This window comes from Tupaia chinensis, unplaced genomic scaffold (assembly GCF_000334495.1).
Source record: "Tupaia chinensis unplaced genomic scaffold, TupChi_1.0 Scaffold000067_1, whole genome shotgun sequence".
Lineage (NCBI taxonomy): Eukaryota > Metazoa > Chordata > Mammalia > Scandentia > Tupaiidae > Tupaia > Tupaia belangeri.
This window is the reverse complement of record NW_006159526.1, coordinates 158,288-179,631: the sequence shown is the minus strand read 5'-3', so window position 1 is coordinate 179,631 and position 21,344 is coordinate 158,288. Positions and strand designations below refer to the sequence as shown.

Here is a 21,344-nt window from a genome sequence, read left to right as displayed (position 1 = left end):
AAATAATAAGACAAAAAAAATAAACACAAAAAACCTGGGATTTCATGATATTTGCAAAAGTCCTTCTGTCATACAAAGTAAGTTCCACAGGTCTCAAGGGGCAGGTCCCAAGTATGTGAGGGGCTCTCATTTAGCCAATCACAATACTGAGGAAATTTCAAATGTCCCAGATCTATTACAGAACCTGGGGGAAAATGATTCCTTCACACTCCTGTGTACTTGATCATGGTAAGGTTGTGGCCCCATGGCCATGCTTCCAGATGCTCCCCTGGCACTGAGGGCTCCCTGCCACTGCCTCTCACCACATCTGGCCTCTGCACTGCTAGGCACCAGGGCCAACCATTCTGCTGAAGATGAATACTTTCAGTCTTCCAGATGCTCCCCTGGCACTGAGGGCTCCCTGCCACTGCCTCTCACCACATCTGGCCTCTGCACTGCTAGGCACCAGGGCCAACCATTCTGCTGAAGGTGAATACTTTCAGTGGTATATGGCGTAGTTCAGTGTCACACTCCTATAGGCCAGAGTCACTTCCTGTAGGCGAAGCTTCCGTCACTTTGTAAAAGTGCACCTCGGGAAAGTGCAGTCATGATGCAACTTGCACTGAAACCACAGGGACTCCTCTGATGTTCCCAATGGATTTGCTTGTTTCATATGTAAAGCACATTGCCATATGTATTCTGATAGGAATAGCTGTTGAATTTCTCACAAACGAGGTAAGAGACTTTCTAGTAGAGATATTACTGATGCATAATATGGGATACGTAATGATAAAAGTAGATCCTGTAGGTACATTGCTATTCAAGGCTACACTGTTGTGCTTACTGAAAGGAACAGCTTCAAATGTATGCAATAAGTTGTATGTGAATTGCTTCAAAACAATTAAGCAGTTCAGGAAAAAGTCGGTGGATTGCCAGCCAGCACAGGTGATGCTGGTTTAATATATGAGTGGAAATTCAGAGCATTATCTTTATGATTATCAGTAGCAAACTTAATAAGAAACATTACATCATTTTTTAAAAGTCTTGTGTCAATTAAGAGAAATGATTACATGACTAATTATTAATTCCGGACCTGTGTTAACTATTTTGAGAGTACCAATAGATTCCCGAATCTTTATCTAAAAATTGTCACTCCTGTGGTTTCCTCAACCACTGCGGCGACATCTTATCACAACCTTGTGTTAATCTCACCACCTCCACTTCCGGTAGAAAACAGCAGAAGTAAGTGCCTAAACAATCTCCTAACTACAATGTATTCTAATAACTGTTTGGTGAGGCTTCTTTCTCAAGTGGGCAAATGTCTGGCCTGTCTCTGTTGGTGGGGCAAAAGGAGAGAGGGGACTGGGGGCTGGAGGGGTGGGGAGGTGGAAGGGGTGAGGGGACTGGGGTGTGGGGGAGTGGGGGGAATCTCACAGAAGTCTGAACCCCATGAGAACCCATGAGATGAGGACACTCTAGCTCCATGGGGAATGGAAGTGCTGAGGGCTATGAGCTTGGGTGGGGTCTAGAGAAGGAGGAGGTCTCAAAGGGTAAAGTTCTAAAGTTGAATCTCCAAAGTGTTCAGGAACCTCCTACCTTAAGAGAGGTTGTTCCAAAGACAAACAAGAATACCCTGTGAGCATCCTGAGGGGGTATTTAGTGATTTGAGGGTAGGCATCAAACCAGGAACAGAGGGAAAATGTCCTCTTGGACAATGGAAGGTGGCGCGTACATAGGGTTCAGCTATGGTCCATTGAGGAAGGAGACTTTATGGGGCAAATCTTGATTGAAACAGAGGAAAGGGGAATTCTCCAACGCAGAAGAGCCCCTTGAAGGGGCTCTGCACCTTCTGACACCTTCCATGCCCTTGGTTGCTCTCCTCCACCTTGGTTTCTGGATTCTTTAGGGCTCCCTACTCTCCAAGATGTTTTGGACACTTAATCAGCCTCTCTCCCACTTTCATGATTCTTCTAAGGGCTTCACATTACTTGATGTGTTCTGGGTTCTCAGTCTGTTCCTCCTCCTTTCCCATTTTTCTGATTCTTCAGGTCATTGCATTCTGAAAAGCTGCCTGGACTCTACATGGTTTCTGCCCCCACCTTCTTGCTCTTCTAGGAAATGTGAATTTGGAGGGCCTCTGCACACTCCAACATCTTCCCTGCCCCTGTCCTTCCATTCTAGGGATTCCAGATGCCCCAAAGCCTTCCATCTCTAGATACCTTCATGTGCTCCCTCTTCTGAATGCTTCTGGGTTCCATGCAATCTAGTAAATCCCATCTCCAGAGTTCCTCTCCTTTCTGCATTCAGGTTCCTGTTTAGATTCTACTGTGATATCAGTAAATTTTACTCACTAGAAAATCTCACTGGAATCCTGTAGGTGGGAATTCACTTTTCCTTTTCCTCTGAAGGTTTATTAATTTTGGTTTATGAAATGATATTTACAACCAGACTTCATGGGACTAATCTTGATTGAGTCATAGGAAAGAGAAAGAGACAAATCACTCCCCAAGTGGGGATGATCATGCTGCAATCCATTCACCTCCATTCTCCTTTTGGGAGGTATGCATGTACAGGTGCCCAGAATTATTTTCAAGCAGCTGGGTCCTGGACTCAGTCCTGACTGTCAGCCATGTGGGATCCAACCACCTTAAATTTTATACCACCAGGTGACCCTTTGATGATACTGCTTTTTGAAAAATCATTTTCATTTTTTACTGGGAGAGCATGGTCCCATTTCCAGTGCCCTAACATATTCTGACTTTATGTGACCTCACAATATTTTCTATGAAAAACTACATGCTGCAAATAGATGTATTCTAAGGATTAGGCTTACAGACCAGCATCAGAAAATTTCACCTATAGGAGAGATTTGTAAAGGTTGTGATAAGAGAACATGCCAGACAACCGCCCAGGGTCTTACCAGCATCACAGCAGGCAGTAGGCATAAAGAAGTTGGGGAATGCATTCATGAATTGGCAGATTTTATTGTAATCTTCCCTGGTCACAGCCCCTATAACTCTCTGATATAGTTGGTAATGAAACCATATAGCACCTGGAGAATGACATAGACTACTTAGAATTAATTACATCCATACTCCCACTTGATGCGTCTGTATACACTATTTAGTGCTGAGGTCTTGGACAAACTAGGTACACAATTGGGCACATTTCACGTTCCCAACTACAATGCATTTTGTCTAACGTTCTCTTTAGTATTGATATTCGTGCAGATTGTCAAGATCAAGTCACCTTTTCCTGGGATGGGACACAATGGATGTTCACTGTGCTCCTGCAGGGGTACCTACACAGTCCTACACTGTGTCACACAGTGATTGCCTAAGATCTGGAAATCTGGACATGACATACACCTGCATCCCTGTTGCTTCATATAGATGATACTATGCTAATTGCTGATTCTCTTACAGACTGAGGATGAACAGTATTATGCCTGGTTAAGTGTTTTCAGAGAAAGGAATGGGCAGTGAATCAAAACAAGCCACAATGAGCTATTTTCTCTGTCAAATTCTTGGGAGGTTATCTGGTCTGTAATGCCAGTAGCTAGTACTTATAAGATCCAGGCTTTTTCCCACTCAGCAGTGCCCAACAGCTACAAGAGTGTTTGGATGTTGAAATGTTGGAAGACATTTTTTCCCATATCTAGTGTGGATTGGATGACATCTGTATAGAGTAAGGTAAAAGAAATCCCATTGGGACTTGGGGAGGAGTGGCAACAGGCATTCAGTGCTGCCAAAAGTGTGGTGTGTTCCATCCCGGCATTGGGCATTCTAAATTCATTCTTTCTCTGTGAATTGGACATAATCATTACCCAGGAGGGGTATGCTTGGAGGCTCTGGCAGCAACAGGGGAAACCTCAATTTCCCATTGGCTTTTGGTCACAGACCTGGAAAGGCACCAAAGCCCACTATGACTCCATCAACAGTAGATTAATGCAATGTATCCAGCTGTTTTTTGCAACAGAGCCAATTACCAGACAAGACCCATTAACTGTGCACACCATCATGCCCACAGCAGTATGGATACATGACATTGCTCATTGACCCCATAGCACAGGACAACCAACTTGGTTGTCAATTGGTTGGGGTATCAGCAGCAGAGCAGCAAGCTGTCCATGAGTCTTCTATGCCATTAACTACAGCAATTCTTGGGGCCAATAACATTTATCTATGTAAATGAGCAATGAGGACATCACTCAGTTATCAACCCATCACTGTTCGTAACTGACAAGATTCAGCTTTTCTGAGAAAAGGCATGGAATATGAACAAACCATGTTTGGAGCAATCTCTTCAATTCTGAGCTGTCACATATTAGCCAAAGAGACTGTATGGATGGAGGACAGAGCATGACACAGCAGTCAGTGGGTAGAGCTGCAAGCAGTATGACCGGTGATGTCCAGTAAGCCAGGTCCACCGATAATCTCCACTGAACAGTGTTCAAAGGCCTGACGCTATGAATGTCACAGTGACACCAGTACCAATAGACTCTCATGAACAAACCACGTGAGGCCAAGATATGGGACAGAACGTTTTCACCACCAAGTCTCCAAAAGATCAACATCTTCCATGTTTCTGGGCATTCTACCCTGCAGAGCCCAGGGAATGATGAGGCAGATACACTAGTTCACAGAAGGTGTTTAGAGGAAAGTCCCAAAGAAGACTTAGCCAGCTGGATACGTGGAAGATGAAACATGCTGGGCAGAAGACACTGATCATTTAATTTGTTATTGACTTTTCTTTCCTCCTGTGCGTGTCTGTATTTATACAGAAGAGCACAAAGTAAATTATTAAACATTTTGAGATTTTAAAAAAGAAGTCACAAAAGTTTAAGAAATTCCTGTCAGATGCTCTTATATAGTGACTGCTTGCAACAACTACTCTTTACAAGCTGAGAGGGACCCAGTGGGGACTGGACACATCAACAGGTCTGTGAGCCCTTGACCCTCTGGCTAGATTATATGGGCCCATTCCCATGTTGGAAGAAGCTTTGTTTTTTTTTTTTTTTACTTGGGTTTACACTAAGACCAGATTGTTACAGGCCATCCCTAGCAAATGTGCTATGCAATGCTCAACCATCAGGGATGTGTCACAGCTTCTTGCAACCTATGGTGCTCTGAAGTCAATGAAAGGAACCAGGAAATGCATTCACTGGGTATCAAGTTCAACAAAGGGCTGAACAGCTGCATATCCACTGGCGATGTCATCTACCCTAAAGTCCACTGGTTCTGACCTGATGCAAAGGTACAATGGTTTGCTCAAGGAGACTTTAAAGACAGATCAACATTCATTGCATGAAGTGATCTGCTCTCTCAATGAGATACCCCATGTGGGCCATCCAGCACCATAGACATGCAGACATAACCATGAACTATACCCTTGAGAAAGCAAACGTGGAAGCAAGACCCTTCATTGAAGCCAAGCTGGGTTTTGGTCAATGAAACTCTGCTATACATAAATTAAATTTTCTTAAGTTTTTTTATTTGACACCTCCCAAATAAAGCCTGTCTCCATGGTCCTACTACATATTTTTATTCCCAAATCATTCCCCAAACCCCAAATCCCAATTTCAGAATTATAATTTTCCAATCCAATGGGCCAAAGACCCTTCCTGCTGGGGCAGTTCCCACTGCCAACCATGGATTAAACACTCTACCCTACAAGAGGGACTCTCAAGGATTCAGACTAGACTCAACATAAGTAGACATCAAAGTGAGAAAATTCACATGATATATTCTATTTCTCTTTTCCCATGTTTATCACACTTGTGGCCATCTCTAGGATAACCACAGAAAGCTTGTGAGCATAGCTGAGAAAGCAAAAAGGTGAGAAGAACATGTCTGCCCTGAGGAGGACAGAGGTGGGGAGTGTCGGTGAAGGCTAGAAGTTGGAGTGAGTGATGGTGACAGGAATGGAAGTGGGGTGGGTGTTGGGGATGGATGTTAGAGATGGAAGTAGGGGTGGAGGTTGGCCTTGACAGTCTTATGTACCTCCCGGAGAGAGGGCTGTTTCAGAGGCCATTCAGAGCTGTCAGCAGCCTGAATCTGTTTGGCCACAAGAAGGCAGCCATCCCCATCACTGACTCTTTAGGAAGTGTACACTTCACAGACTGGAGCACTTCTATGACTTGTGTTGGAAACTGCATGAGAGTTTCCAGATGGTTTGACACGTTTAGGTTGCCCAGAAGCATGACAGACTCAACAGCATAAAGAAGCTCCAAAACTTCCACTACCTTCTCCATACCTTGCCCAACACATTTTGCCCTCCAGCTGCTTCTGATTTGTACCCTTCACAATAAAGCAAGAAATAGAAGAAACAAATAAGCCTCCGAAGCTCTGCATAATCTGCATCTTTAGAGAGGAGAGTTTCCATTAAAGTAAAACACAAATTGGGCAGTTGGGTCCACTGAGCTCTTGAACCCTTCATAACCTCCTCAAGGTTGTCAGAATTTACCTCACGTTGCATGTTCAAATTCGTGGAGGAAACCAGCTCCAGGCAATGTCCCAAGGAGCACCCCGGCCATGGGAAATGCTCTTGCTCTGAACTCCCAGTCAGAATGGAGGGAGAAATATTACAAATGTTTGTTTAGAGGCCTGAGTCACAAAGGGATGAAAAGTAAAAGATTTGAAAATAAGGAAAGGATTGACAATTGGAATAAGAAGCAAGGATAAGATTAATTAATGAATGAAGATTAATTCAGATAGATAATAATGCAAGAAAATTGCATTCCACAAAGTTCAAGGACTGATTGAGGTCAATATTTCTCCCCTATTGCCGCTATCCTCAGGGACCTCAATCTCTCTAAATAAAACCTGGTAGATTTTCTAAAAAATTACTTTACTTCTTTTTTTTGTTTGTTTTTTTGAGGTTTTCACTATAGGGTGCGTGCACTCGTCAGACAGACAGAGAGACAGAAAGTGAGAAATCACCCCCCAGGCGGGATGGTCACACTGCAATCCCTTCTCCCCCATTCTCCTCTTGAGATCTTGGGCACGCACACACACACGTGCCCGGTGTGAGTTTTAAGCGACCGGGTCCAGGAGGTGAACCGTGGTCAACTACGTGGGAGTCCAGCGACATAGCCATTACACTAACTGATGGTCCCGTTTACTTCATTTTTAAATCATTTTTATTTTTTAATTTGCCTAGAGAGAAACAAAGAGAGAGACGGAGAGTGAGAAAAAAAAGTTGCCATGGCTATGACCTGCTCTGTGGTTGACCACTTGGGAGTCCAGCGACTTAACTACCACACTACCTGCCAGATCCTCTTGCAGATGTTTTAAGAGCTGGAGTACAAACACTCATAGGCCTCTTTGTTTGTGAATCGACCCTCCAAAAAAACAAGTGTCATTTTTTGTAAACTTATGATTGTAGGTAGTTTTCCATCTTGGTTGCCATCTCCTCTAGAGCTGAAGACAAGACTCCAGACTTACTTGCAAACAGGTCAAACTTCAATGAGGTTCTTGGCTTCAGCAAACACTCTAAGTGTCTAATCAGGGAAGGCATGGGACCCTGAGAATTTGGATGTTGTACTGATGCTTGAAAAGTAACCTGAGAATCTCAAACCCAAATTCCTTACATCCTCTGGGTCTACACAAGTGGCCCCACAAAGGGACATTTTGAAAACAACTTAGAAAGCAAAGAGGTAAGAACATATCTGCCCTAGTGGGCACATAGTGAGTGTTGGGGCAGAGTGTCTGCTGAGGTTGTTCTGGGCTGACAGCTGCCTGGATTCATTTACCCAGTACAGAGCAATCCTCCAACACTGCTGACTCTGTAAGGAATCACACCAAACAATTGGCCCTATTTCTATGTTGTATTATCTTGGAAACTATGTGGAAACTTCTGGGTTTCTGGACACATAGAGGTTCAGGGACAGAGTCAACACAAACAGAGCAAGAACCCTCCACACTGCACCCCTATCTAACCCTGTACTGCCCTGCCATCTGGCTGTGTCCGACTTGCACACTTCACACTAAATTATGAAATACATAAAAAATAATCATAATAACCAAGCTGTGAGTGACCTTGATCCTTAAAGGAGAAGGGAAAATGTATGTGGATTAGTATATGTTGGCAATGAGGGTTGCTGAGGTTCTGAGCCCATCAGGGCCTCTACAGGTATGTCAGGCTTTACCTCACAATATTTCTTCACATCCTAAAAACAATGCCAACTCCTGGGCTACCCATCCCAAGGAGCATCCCAGCAGTGGAATTTTCTCCTGCTTGAGACACCAAGTCAGCAGCAGAGGAGGAAAATCGCAAATGTTGGTTTGGAGGGTTGATCCAATGGTGAGCAGATAATGGAAGACTCGGAAAGGTAGGAATGACACTTTTTTCTGCACAATGTCAGGCTGAGACTCAATACATGTGGTCCCATTAAAGAAAAACTGCCCTCAAAAAGCATCAAGGGCAAAGAAAACTTTCTTCAGGACAATCCTGCAGAATGAGAGGGAGATTGGACTCAATTGTCCTAAACTACAACCTGGAGAAGTTCTAAGACCTGGGATGAAAAGAATCAGAAGTCCACTTTGGGAAAGGAGTTTCCTCAAAAGGAAAGTCACACTTCTCATAAACTCAAGGCAGCTTGAGTAGTTTCACTTCTTGGTTATAAAGGTTCTCACTAAAATTTGTCTCCTCCTGTCGCACAGATACAGAGAGGCAGGGGTACTACTTTCCTTGGTCATGACAGATCAGGGGTGGCTCGCAGGTCCTTAGAAGGACATTCCCTGGGTCCTAATACTTGCAGGAAGTTTTGATGGAAAATTACCCAGTTCCTTATACAGCCTCAGAGTTGCTGAAGTAACACCATCTGCAGCCTTAGCCCCTGAGCACCTGGCAGGTCTGGTTCCACGGATTTCTACACTATCCTTTTTGGGTAAAGATGATGCACTGTAGCCTATAACTGACCAGGAAGTGCTTCCAGGGAGTCATCAGAGTAAAACAAACAACCATCTACAGATGACAAGAGAGTTAAGAAAGCTGTGGGTCATTTATCACTGATTATTTTTATAAAAGAGGTTTTTGCCTTGGAGCACGTGTGCTTGCTGGGGAAAGAGAGAGAGACAGAGACAGTGAGAGGGAAAATGAGAAATCACTCCCCGGGAGGATGGCTATGCCACAACCCCTTCTCCTCCATTCTCCTCCTTGGATCCTGGGTGTGCATGCACATGTGCTGGCATGGTTTTCAAGCCACCGGGTCCAGTGCTTAAATAAAGGTTGGCCATGTGGGAGCCATGTAACCTCTAAGCCATTTACTGGACTCAATTTTTTAAAATAATCATTTATTTAATTTTAATAATTATTATCATTACTTTTAATTTAAACAGAGTGTGGAAAAGTGAGAAAGCAGGCCACCTGGTCTGGGACATGAACCATGGGCAGTCATGCGGTAGTCCAGTGCCTTAACTACCACACTATCTACTGGTCCTACTAATCATTTTTTTAAAGTTGACTTACTTATATCCTTTATGAGAGAGAGAGAGAGAGAAAGAGAGAGACAGGAGCCCTCTATAGGGTGTTAGATCAGAGCCTCACCACAGTTCTTCAACCAGCGAGGACTATGGAAGTGCCCACATTGCATGTTCAGGTCAGCCCAGGATCTGAACTTATAGCCTTTACATATGGCTCCAAAATCACACCACACAGTCCTATCTCTTACACCATCACGGTTGGGGCAGTCACTGATCACTGTTGACAGTGTGGGTTCTCTGAGAGTTCATTATCTACTTCACGTACCTGTCAAGGATGTATGTATTTCCCTGTTTTATGCAAGAGAAAAAAGATTATGACAGCCAATCTTGAAACTAACTTGCCTGTAAAAACCTTAGCATGATCAAACACTAATGATTTTATTCTTCCAAACAATAAAAGGTCTTGGTTTACTTTTTAATTTGCACATTCCAATGCTTATTTGAAGTACAAATCCACTATTTTCATTTTATGACTGCTTTACAGAAGTTCAGGCCTTTTTCTTTTTTTCTTTTTCCTTTTCCTCTTTTTCTTTTTCTTCTTTTTGGCAAGAGGAAAAGGTAGTTTATTAAGTGAAAGGAAAAGTGCACTCATGAGAGGTAGGAGCAGCCTGAGGAGACAGAGAAAGAATGGTTCTAAAGGTCCTGGCAATTACATTCTGCTAGGTTTATAATTTTTTTAAAAAAAGAAAAATGAGTGATATAGGGCACACACTTTCACCAGCGAGACAGAGAGAGAGAAACAGAAAGTGAGAAATCACCCTATGAAGAGATGTCCATGCTTCCCTTCTCCTCCATTCTTTGGTTGAGACTTGGGGCACACACACACATACGTGCCTGGTATGAACTTTAAGCCTCCTGGTCCAGGACTCGAACTGCAGTCAAATATGTGAGAGTCAAGTGACATAACCATTACACTATCTACTGGTCCTGGTGTCTCATTTTTTAATCTATGTCCTGTCAGTTGATCATTGGTTGGGCCCACTGATTGTCTTCATCTCATTGACTCTATCAAATGTGGCTGGGACCACTGATTCCTCTCATTGGCTATACTGAATGTGGTTTAATCAGCTGACATTCCCAACTGGAAATCTGCCTACATTACCTTGGTCAGGACATTGCCCTGATCAGTTTTTCTATCTGTCACTTAGGCAGATGCTCTAGCACCCTTACCTGTTTCCGTCTGCTAGTCTTCTCCTGCCTCATTATCCCCTTAGAGACATGATCCCTAGAAATCTTTTTGGGGAGTTGAAGGAGGGTGATTCATCTTCTGTAACTGTTTCATGCTGAAAAGGGATGTTACCCCTACCTGTGGGACATCATGGAACTCTTGCTCCATCTGTCTTGATGGGACAGGTGGGCCAGGGTCAGGTGGTTGAGATAGCACTGAGCTATGTCATTTTGACTTGCAATAGGATTCAGTGACTGTCCCAAGGCTGTGTTGATGTCCCTAAAACTCAAAGCTGAGGAACCTCACATCCCAGTTAGAAATCCCCATATGCTTGAGTCTCCCTGAAAGCTTTAGTGAAACTCAAGAGGCAGCCTACAAGCACCATGAATAGGAGAAAGAGCAGAGCCACCACCACATGTCACTTTAGAAAAATGCACGTCAGGGCCAGTAGGTGGTGCAGTGATTAAGACCCTGAACTCCCACATGGCTGACCATGGCCAATGCTTATTTGAAGTACAAATCCACTATTTTCATTTTATGACTGCTTTACAGAAGTTCAGGCCTTTTTCTTTTTTTCTTTTTCCTTTTCCTCTTTTTCTTTTTCTTCTTTTTGGCAAGAGGAAAAGGTAGTTTATTAAGTGAAAGGAAAAGTGCACTCATGAGAGGTAGGAGCAGCCTGAGGAGACAGAGAAAGAGTGGTTCTAAAGGTCCTGGCAATTACATTCTGCTAGGTTTATAATTTTTTTAAAAAAAGAAAAATGAGTGATATAGGGCACACGCTTTCACCAGTGAGACAGAGAGAGAGAAACAGAAAGTGAGAAATCACCCTATGAAGAGATGTCCATGCTTCCCTTCTCCTCCATTCTTTGGTTGAGACTTGGGGCAAACACACACATACGTGCCTGGTATGAATTTTAAGCCTCCTGGTCCAGGACTCGAACTGCAGTCAAATATGTGAGAGTCAAGTGACATAACCATTACACTATCTACTGGTCCTGGTGTCTCATTTTTTAATCTATGTCCTGTCAGTTGATCATTGGTTGGGCCCACTGATTGTCTTCATCTCATTGACTCTATCAAATGTGGCTGGGACCACTGATTCCTCTCATTGGCTATACTGAATGTGGTTTAATCAGCTGACATTCCCAACTGGAAATCTGCCTACATTACCTTGGTCAGGACATTGCCCTGATCAGTTTTTCTATCTGTCACTTAGGCAGATGCTCTAGCACCCTTACCTGTTTCCGTCTGCTAGTCTTCTCCTGCCTCATTATCCCCTTAGAGACATGATCCCTAGAAATCTTTTTGGGGAGTTGAAGGAGGGTGATTCATCTTCTGTAACTGTTTCATGCTGAAAAGGGATGTTACCCCTACCTGTGGGACATCATGGAACTCTTGCTCCAATCTGTCACTTAGGCAGATGCTCTAGCACCCTTACCTGTTTCCGTCTGCTAGTCTTCTCCTGCCTCATTATCCCCTTAGAGACATGATCCCTAGAAATCTTTTTGGGGAGTTGAAGGAGGGTGATTCATCTTCTGTAACTGTTTCATGCTGAAAAGGGATGTTACCCCTACCTGTGGGACATCATGGAACTCTTGCTCCATCTGTCTTGATGGGACAGGTGGGCCAGGGTCAGGTGGTTGAGATAGCACTGAGCTATGTCATTTTGACTTGCAATAGGATTCAGTGACTGTCCCAAGGCTGTGTTGATGTCCCTAAAACTCAAAGCTGAGGAACCTCACATCCCAGTTAGAAATCCCCATATGCTTGAGTCTCCCTGAAAGCTTTAGTGAAACTCAAGAGGCAGCCTACAAGCACCATGAATAGGAGAAAGAGCAGAGCCACCACCACATGTCACTTTAGAAAAATGCACGTCAGGGCCAGTAGGTGGTGCAGTGATTAAGACCCTGAACTCCCACATGGCTGACCATGGTTCAATTCCTGGACCTGGAGGCCTTCTCTCTCTCTCTCTCTCTCTCTCTGTCTCATTTCAATAGTGTGAGTACACATGCTCTGTAACAAATTTAAAAATAATAATAGTAATAAATAAAATTAAATAAATAATTTAAAAATATATACAATATATACAAGTCTTCTAGTTAATATTGGGTTGTACAACATAGACCTTGTTGATATTTTAATTTGTCTAAATGACTTGTAGGTCCAGGTTATTTTCACTTGGAAGATTTGAAGTGGCAGATGCTCTCATAGCTTTTAATCACCTGACCCTGCCCACAAAAAAAGGCCACAAACAATGCAGTATAGAAAAAGAAAGAGGTCTGCTACTGCTAATGGCTTAAGGCCTTGATGAGTTGAACCAGTGCTCTCAGTCCTACATGGCAGGTGCCCACACCAAGAACTGTCCATGCTACTCTGACTGACTCATGTTGGCCGGGAGACCCATTAGAAATACAAATATAAGAAGAAGAGAGAAAGAAAAAGAGAGTTTCTCACCCCTAGGAACTTAAGGCCTTAACAGATTATTCTGGAAGCAGTTTCCAGCCCTGTATGAGAGTGGTCCATAACAAGAGCTATCAATCCCACCTCAGTTGGCTGCTTTGGCCAAGATACTCAATGAAACTGAACATGAAATGACAAAGAGGTTAAAGAACCATGTAGCAGTGGTGCCCAGTAAAAGGCTTACCTACTGGCCTGGCTAACCACAATAGATGTTGTGGGATGGCTTCAGTGATGATATTGACATTCTTGGAGCTTCCGACAAAGACTTGAATGAAACACACAGATAACTAAAAGAAACAGTATTGAGTCATCTCAGAAGTCATGATGTGTTTTTCTGTTATTCTATGTAAAACTGTGTCGTGACTTTTCTGACGACCCAATAGTTTATTAAGTAAAAATGAAAATACACTCCTGAGAAAAAGAAGTGGGCCTGAACAGACAGAGAAAGAGTGGCTCAAAAGATTTCAGGGGTTTTATTCTTTCATTTTTAAAAATAATTATTTATTTAGCCTCTGCTCCAAACCTGTCCTTCCAGACCCAAAAGCCTAGACAGAAGCCATCTAACAAAGTAGAAGAGAGAAACGGACACAAATGTACCTCACAGGAAAGGGATGCACACGAGCTTTACAGTTGCAGAAAATTTATCCACCAGGTTAGCCAAAAGAGAATCCACCAGCAAATGACTAAAAATTAGAGAAGAGAGACTGCAGAGTGAGCAGCAGGAAGAAATACAGAGCTACAGAGAGAATATGACTCATCTCCTCCCACACACCTCTGCACTCTCAGTTGAAACCCTACAGGTAAGCCCACATGCACCTATTCTCTAGAAACTGGGACGCCTTTGTAATTTATGGTTCCAAAATCAAAAGCTCAGGTTGGTAGGTGAGCATCAGGGAAATGGAACTGCAGAGAAGATTGCAGGTCATCTTCTCCTACACACCTCTGAACACTCAGGATGAACTCCAAGAAATTAGGAAAAAACATAGAATTCAGAATATTCACGTGACAAACCTAATCAAGATGCAAGAGAAGAGAGACAGTGAACTCCAGAAGATGGGAGAGAAAAAGAGTCAATGAAATCTAGGAGAATGAAGTTCTTCCATGATTTGAAAGAAGAAATACACACCATAAGAAAAGAATCAAATGGAACTGTTAGAGATGAAGGCTGTAATATGGGAAGTCAAAACCTGTATTAAAAGCAGATTAGATCATGCAGAAGTTTGAGTCTCACATGTTGAAGATAAAACTTCTGACCTAGAAAAAAAATCACCAAAGAGACTGAGAAAATTACCCAATATAATGAGAATATATGAGAAATACTAGATACCATTTAAAGCCCAAACATCTGGATAATTCATATCCCAGAAGGTGAAGAAACTAATAAGGGCATTGATGGTCTAGTCCTTAAATTCATACAAGAAATCTTTCCAAACCTAGAGAGGCATTCAAATATCCATACCCAAGTAATAAAAAGAACCCGAAATAGAACCAAATCAAGACGATCTTCTCCAATGATCATCATAGCTAGATTGGCCAAAACAGCAGACAAAGACAAGATACTAAAATTGGCAAGAGGGAAACATCACATTACTTACAAAAGATATCCGATCAGCCTAACATCGTACCTCTCATCAGAAACAATGCAAGCAAGGAAAGAATGGAAAAGTACATTCAAATGATTAAATGAGAAACAAGTTCAACCAAGAATACTATACCTGGCAAGATTATCCTTCATATGGGATGAAAGGACACAAACATCCTTGGATAAACCTGAAAGAATTTACCAATACCAATCCAGCTCTTTAAGAAGTTCTGAAGGGAATGCTACACCAGGAAAACCTAAAGACAGACAAAAATAAGAAAAAAAAAAGTCAACTTAATTGAAGAGAAAAGCCCGGAAATATCAATAATAATGCTGAATATTAACTTTTAGGATTTGAATGGAAATACTGGGCCATAGTAACATTGTAAATTCAACAGAAGAGAGATGAATTACATGAGACTGAACTGATGAAATAGAATTTTATTATTTTTGACTTAAAAATTAAGACTTTCTTCTATGGTTTGTCTTCTAGATTTAAGGATTTTTGTTTTGAGTTGTTGACAGTTTCAGCAATTTGTTAATTTTTTTTTTAATTGGAACAGACTTTTCTCCCTTCCTGACCCTCTGGAATTAGAAAATATTTGTAAGTATTCTTATTTGGTGGCAGAATGATTATTTGCGTAAGTTCAGTAATATCGGTTGCCTTGCTTCACAAATTGAAAATACTGTTTATTGCCAGGGCTTTGACTGAAATGTCATTCCAGAAGATGTGACCAGAAAGCTAAGGAACTAAGACTGGTCTCAAGAAAGCCAACAGAAGCTCTGGGAAAGCCTCTTGGAAAGATTTCCTGGTACTATAAACAGTTCTGTCTGGCAGGTAAGTAAAGAAAGTCATTTCTTGACAAGCCCCAAATCTCTCAAGGACAGGTACTTAAAGGCACAGTCAGATGGTGAATTTCTGACTTGGCTCAGTAGCCTTGGGAGGCTTTTTAAAGAGTCTAATCTGAAATTCCAGCAAAGCCAACTAAGTTAATTAGTATTCTTATGGGACTTTGTACAAATAACAGATCAAATTGAGACTAAAGTTTGTTTGTTTGTTTGTTTGTTTGTTTTCAAATAAATTAGCTTATGCCTCTCTTTACTAAACAAGGGAATAGAGAGAGAAAAACATGTTTCAGAAGAAAATTACAGTGCACTTGTTGCTAGATTTTAGCTTTGTCCATATCTGTTTTTGAGTTTTTAGTATCTACCTACTGTTCGAACAGAATCCTAACCTTTTTCCTGGCTTTATGTGTTAAGCAATTTTTTCTTAACTTTTTTGTTTTTATTTATTTATTTATTAAAGAAATCTTTGCTATAGGGTGCATGTACTCACAAGAGAGACAGAGAGACAGAAAGCAAGATATCACGACCCATAGGGGATGGACACACCACAATCCCTCCTGCTCCATTGTCCTTCAGGATTTCGGGCAAACATGCACATGCACCTGGTGTGAGTTTTAAGCTGCCAGGTCCAGGACTTGAAGCATGAATGATAGTTCAGCGATTTTAATTTATTAAAGCTAAAACTGCTTCTCATGAAATTAAAAAATACATTTAAAAAACCAAGCAAACAAAAAATACATTAAAAAAAACACTTACCTACTTGACCACAGTAACTGTATAGCCTCAACTAGGTGCTACTTTATAGTATGTTCATCCTACTCACAGATTTATGCCTAAAGTCAGAAATATTTTCATAGATATGTTTATATTAACTGTACTCACTAATGAAAATATTTAGTTTAAGATCTTTTGTGAATCAATAAAATGTCTGTGTGGGGAGGAAATATGGAAAGCAACTGTGGATGCCAGAGACAATGTGGGAGGAGACTGAGAAATGGCACAGGGTGAGAGGGAGAGAATCAAGGGGGGCGGAGTAAATATGTAAGAAAAATGAAATGGAAAATTATTTGTAGAAGATAGTATGTATGGTAATATCCTTGATTGAGCCAATATACAGTGTATTCTGGATGGAAAACTCCTTTTGTATGCTACAATGACACATTCATGCTAGAATGAATACATTTAAAATAAATAAATTTAAAATGTAAAAAAAATGATATATTTAATTTTTGAATGTATTATTTAAAAATACTTTTTCACACTAAAGGTCTCACAATTTATTACTGAATCAGCCTAGCAATGCAGAACTTAGAAACAAAGTGAAGCATCATTTTTTTTCCAATTAAACACCCTCAAGTGTCCAGGCAGTGGTGACCATTTTCAGCTTGATGTGGCAAGACCATAGTGACCACAGTTCTTCTCCAGTGTCTCCTCTTGGAGTCGTACCTGATTTTATTACCAGTTTTCATTCAAATCCATTGGGTTATGGGAAGATTTTGCTTCTGTTTTTTGGCCAGAAACTGATAGATTCTGAAAGTCTTATGAGAAGACATGGCAAAGAACCGAGTGGCCCGGACATACCACGAGGGCAGAGAAAGGGGAGAGGGCTTTAAACTTATTATAGGAATTTTTCAATTTGACCTGAGAGAGACAGAGAGAGAGGATGAGAAAGCCAGCCACCAGGTCTGAAACTTGAACCCTGGTCAGTCATGTGAGGGAAACAGAAACGTAGAAGTCCAGTGCCCCAACCACCATGCTACCCACCAGTCCCCAGTGGTTTATTCTGAGACTCTTCATCAAACAACTTGTAGAAGGCCTCTGTCACCCTGAATCGACACCCTGCCATGGGCTGGCCACAAAGACAATGTCATGATGAGGCAGCCCACACTCAGTGGGCAGTGAAGTAGCCAGTCATCACCCGATCATTGGCACAACCCATGCCACAGCCAACCTGACCAACTAGAGGGTCCTCAGTCAGGTGAGCTCCCTCCACCATTGTCCACAAAGCCATAGACACCTGCCTGCAGTGTCAGTCTGGCACCCTGTATCCTCCTAGGGCCAGGAGGTCACAGTCCTTCCCCTTGACCTAGGTGGAGGCACAGTTGTGTCTTCTAGAAATAAGCAAGTTAGGCCCTGAGGCGATGGGGTAGCTGGCACATAGACATGGCATTCATTCTTGTTATTAGAACCCAGGTCACCTGAAAGTCAGTTAAAGGGCACTCTGGAACCAGCACACACCCCACATATGCTGTGGGTGGAAACCAACCCATTCTGCCTCCTATCTAAGAAATACTTGAGGACAGTCCCAAATGGCAAAAGGTGACGAAATTGAATTCACACTCTTGGAGGGAAAGCTGAATCTGACTTTAGAAAACCTGGCTCATGTTTAAATAAGGAAATCACTGAGAAGGAACACTCCTCTGATTCTCCAAATTTAGTGTGCCGATGAAGTGTGACACATTTTTGCCTTTTCAAGAAAATACACAAATCCCAAATATCTCTAGTACTCTATGGTATTTGTAACACATACAGAGAAAATGTAACAAAATCCAAGATTAGTATATTTAGATAGTTAATGTGGAAATCTAGAAAGCACTAAATCAAGATGAAAAATCCTGGGACTGGCTCCTGATCCCAAATGGCCAATTGTATGGTTAAGTCCCGATCCTGGCAACTCCACAAGCAGGCCAAGTGTGTGCCCAAAGGGAAGGAGAAATAGAGGAGAAAGGACTGTAGCATGACCACTCCCCATAGGGCGCGCCTCCTCTCTCTATGTCTGTCTCTGTCTCTGTCTCTCTCTTTCAATAGCACACATTCCTTCTGCCAAATTAAAAAAGAAAAGATTGAAATGGGATAGTGATATGACCATGCTCCCACTGGAGGATTCTTTCTCCCTGTGTCTCCCTCTGGCAAAGCATGCATGTACCCTTGCAAAAAAGAAAGAAGAAAGAAAGAACAAAAAGAAAGAGGAAAAAGGAAAGAGAAAGAAAATTAGACAACATGGAAAGAAATAGAAAGAAATAAAACATCATAAGGGAAACAGAAAGGTGGTAACTGTGCATGTGCAACCACAGCCCACCCCCGCAACACACACACACACACACACACACACACATGCTAGCATGCTCAGGGAGCACAGGCCAGCACACTCAGGGCAGCCTACGGTTACTTCTGGGCCTCTGTTTGTTTTCAAGTGAGCCTTCAAACACTATGCTGGCCTCTCCAAATCTCCACATTATAAAACTTGGGTGACACAGCATTTTATTTCATTTTTAAAATTTTGCTATACACCTTGTGAGTTTGCTGGAGAGAGACAGAGACAGGGAAAATGAGAAAGCACCCTCTATGGGGAGTGGTCACACTGCAATCCCTTCTCCTCCATTTCCACTAGGCTCTGCTCCAGAAAGCAGTCAGGAGTTAGGCTCCACTTCTTGTTCCTTCTCACCTTGTTTTCTGCTTTTTGTCTCTTTTCTTCTGACCGGGACATATCTGTGGCACCTTTGCCACAAATGGGCAATTCAAAGAGAGGTTTCCCATTCATGCATATTTGAATGATTTTCAGTTTAGTTTCTAGATAGTTGATTTTAGTACTATTGCCTTAGGTGATGTCCCAAATGACAGACCAGTGCCCAGGACTCAAAATGCAATTTGGAGGGCCAGCAGGTGGCATGATGGTAAAGGTGCTGGATTCCCATATGGTCCACTGTGAGTCAAGTACCAGACCTGGTGACTTGCTTTTTCACTTTCTCTCCCTCTCTCTGGTGAGCACACATGCCATACGACACATTAAAATAATAATAACAATGAATAACATAAAATAAGTCATTCTTTTTTGTTTGTTTAGAGATTTTTGCTATAGGGTGCATGCACTTGCCAGAGAGAGAGAAAGAGAGAAATCACACCCCCCTCGGGGGATACACCAACTTGGCAATCACTTCTCCCCTATTCTTTTCTTGGGATTGGACATACATGCACACGCACCCAGCATGAGTTTCAAGCCGCTGGTTCCTCAGAATCCAACCACAGTGGGCCATAAAGGAGTTCATAGCGTCCACCATTATGCCCCTGCTGGCACCTAAATAAATCATTTTTTTTAGAAAGCGTACCTCGGGGGATACACCAACTTGGCAATCACTTCTCCCCTATTCTTTTCTTGGGATTGGACATACATGCACACGCACCCAGCATGAGTTTCAAGCCGCTGGTTCCTCAGAATCCAACCACAGTGGGCCATAAAGGAGTTCATAGCGTCCACCATTATGCCCCTGCTGGCACCTAAATAAATCATTTTTTTTAGAAAGCGTAATTGGGGGGACCAGAGCGTCCACCATTATGCCTCTGCTGGCCCCTAAATAAATCATTTTTTTTAGAAAGCGTAATTGGGGGGACCAGCAGTTAGCATAATGGCTATGTCACTGGACTCCCATGTAGTCGACGGTGATTCAAGTCTCGAAACCGGTGGCTTAAACTCACGCCGGGCGTGTGATTCAAGTCTCAAAACCGGTGGCTTAAACTCACGCTGGGCGTGTGTGCATGCATGCCCAAGATCCCAAGAGGAGAATGGAGGAGAAGGGATTGTAGCGTGACCATGCCCCCTGGGGGGTGATTTCTCGCTTTCTGACTCTCTGTCTCTGTCTTTCCAGCACACAAGCCCTATAGGAAAAAACCTCTCCAGAAAAATAGAAAGAAAAAAGAAAGCGTAATTGGGCATTTGGAACACCAGTTCCATCAGTAAATCTATGGAAGCTGTTTTGCTGAAGAATAAACATTCACGAAGAGAAGGCCGCCCCCGGAAGTCCCGCCTCTGTCCGGAGCCTGTTTCCGGAAGCCCCGCAGCTTGTCTCCCGCGTGATGGCTTCAAGGTTACTTCGCTGAGCTGGAGCGCTGGCCGCGCAGGCCCTGAGGGCCCGCTGCCCCAATGGAGCAGCCGCAGTGCGCTCCATGGCATCCGGAGGTGGTGTTCCTACTGATGACGAGCAGGCAACTGGACTAGAGAGGGAGGTCATGATGACTGCACGAAAGGGACTGGACCCATACAATTTACTACCCGCAAGGGCAGCTTCAGGCACCAAGGAAGATCCTAATTTAGTTCCTTCCATTACCAACAAGAGACTAGTGGGCTGCATCTGTGAAGAGGACAACAGTGCTGTCATCTGGTCCTGGCTGCACAAAGGCGAGACCCAGCGATGCCCTAACTGTGGAACCCATTACAAGCTGGTGCCCCACCAGTTGGCTCACTGAGCTCCTCAAAATGTGTTGTAAAGTTTATTTCCAATAAAGACTAGACTAGCCATTGCAATGGCTCTTCCTCCTGTTAAAAAAAAAAAAAGAAAAGAAAAGAAATATTCACTATTCGCTTCACAATTCTGAATCTTTTTTTTTTTGAGAGAGATTGATTTTTACTATAGGTCGCATGTGCTCGCCAGAGATACAGAGAAACAGAAAGCGAAAAATCACTCTCCTCCCCAGAGGGGATACCTACACTGCAATCCCTTTTCCTGTATTCTCCCCTGGGATTTTGGGCACTCATGCACTCACCCTGTGTAAATTTCAACCCCCTCCCTCCCAGTTCAGTACTGGAACCAGTGGTCAGCTCTGTGGGAGTCCAACCATGTAGCCATTGCGCCACCTGCTGGTTTGTATCACCAAGGACTCCTGGCACCTTCTTCATCTTTTTATGCACTAGACAACTTTCTGAATAGGTAATCCTTTTATGCACTAGACAACTTTCTGAATAGGTAGGACTTACTTCATGCTAAACTCCCCCCAGCCCAAAGCTTTCATCATAAATCACTGTGGCTGGCACATCCTCCAAGCAGCAGCT

At 42.8% G+C, this 21,344-nt stretch overlaps 2 pseudogenes; one reads left to right on the top strand and one right to left on the bottom strand.

The window, feature by feature from the left end:
- Positions 1-16,757: 16,757 nt before the first annotated feature.
- On the bottom strand, positions 16,758-17,266 carry LOC114005313 (60S ribosomal protein L39 pseudogene; annotated as a pseudogene).
- Positions 17,267-20,356: 3,090 nt separating this feature from the next.
- LOC102479505 (cytochrome c oxidase subunit 5B, mitochondrial pseudogene) lies at positions 20,357-20,791 on the top strand (annotated as a pseudogene).
- The last annotated feature ends 553 nt before the right edge of the window (positions 20,792-21,344 follow it).